Here is a 1,442-nt window from a genome sequence, read left to right on the forward strand (position 1 = left end):
TGTTAGTCTCGAGAGAGATAATACTATAAATTAGGAATTTCTACGAATCAAGTCAAATGAATAAATCGTCTAATTCAGAGTCAAATAACAAGTGAAGTCTAGGTAGATTTTTCCCTTGGGTATTGTCTAAATCAACCAGTTTTCCCAAAAGTTTTTCCCCAATTTACCTCTTGTGCATTCTTAGTTTAGTTAATTAGTTTAGATAAACCACATCCTCTTATTTTTAGGCTAGATAATAAAAAGAAGGTTAATACTAGTACTTTTAGTTCCTATGGGTTCGACATTTCGATCTTGCTATAAACTATACTACTGTTCGATAGGTGCGCTTGCCTTCATCGTGATAATAGTTAGTTTTCAAGTACGATCAATCATAAATATAAAACTTATCACGAGACATCACATCAAGTTTTTGGCGCCGTTGCCGGGGAACTAAAATATTAAGAACGCTTAATTTTTATTACTTTAGCCATTTATTTTATTGCAATTTAAATTTTATTTTAGTTTTGTTAATTTTAATAAATTTTCTTTTGTTTTCTTTTCACAGATTCTTATAATTTATGACTAGAAGAAATCCGTCAGGACCATTGCTTTTTGACAGTGAGATTGAAAGCACAACTCATAGAAACCGAAGAGAAATAAGGCGAAACCTATGAAACATAGAGGAAGAGCGAAAGGATGATATTCACACCACAACCGAGGAGATGGCTGAAAATTAAGAAAATTCGCTACCTCCCGCGATTGCTGTTGATCCAGTAAATCAGAATCCTGCTCCTTGTAGTATGTATGATTATGCTAAACCTACTTTAATAGGAGCCGAATCGAGTATAGTTAAACCTGCTATTACTGCAAATAGTTTTGAACTGAAACCTAACATGATTCAAATGATACAGTAGTTTGTTCAATTTGATGGTTTGCAGGATGAGGATCCAAATACTCATTTGGCAAATTTTCTGGAACTTTGCGACACCTTTAAGATCAATGGCGTTTCTGACAATGCCATTTGCCTTCGGTTGTTTCCTTTTTCGTTGAGGAATAAGGCTAAAAAATGGTTGAACTCGTTACCACGAGGGTCAATCACTACTTAGGAACAAATGACCAAAAAATTCTTACTTAAATACTTTCCGCCGGCTAAAATGGCTATATCTTCTTTTGTGCAGAAGGATCTAGAAACACTCTATGATGCATGGGAGAGATACAAGGATCTATTGAGAAGGTGCCCTCACCATGGGTTACCTTTATGGTTACAGGTTCAGACTTTTTACAATGGTGTGAACCCCTCAACAAGAAATCTCATCGAAGCAGCCGCCGGTGGAACTTTAAACAACAAAACACCTGAAGAGGCTTATGAATTTATTGAAGAGATGTCACTGAATAACTATTAGTGGCAATTCATGAGAACAAAGCCAACAAAAGCAGCCGGTGTTTTCAATCTCAACACGGTT

General features: G+C 35.6%; 1 non-coding gene across 1 annotated transcript; it reads right to left on the bottom strand.

Moving 5' to 3' along the window:
* Positions 1 to 1,126: 1,126 nt before the first annotated feature.
* Positions 1,127 to 1,231, bottom strand: LOC128281097 (small nucleolar RNA R71). The gene has a single exon (XR_008271312.1). It is a non-coding gene; the product is annotated as a small nucleolar RNA R71 (small nucleolar RNA).
* Positions 1,232 to 1,442: the final 211 nt, after the last annotated feature.

The sequence above is a fragment of the Gossypium arboreum genome, chromosome 9 (assembly GCF_025698485.1).
Source record: "Gossypium arboreum isolate Shixiya-1 chromosome 9, ASM2569848v2, whole genome shotgun sequence".
NCBI classification, from domain to species: Eukaryota; Viridiplantae; Streptophyta; class Magnoliopsida; order Malvales; family Malvaceae; genus Gossypium; species Gossypium arboreum.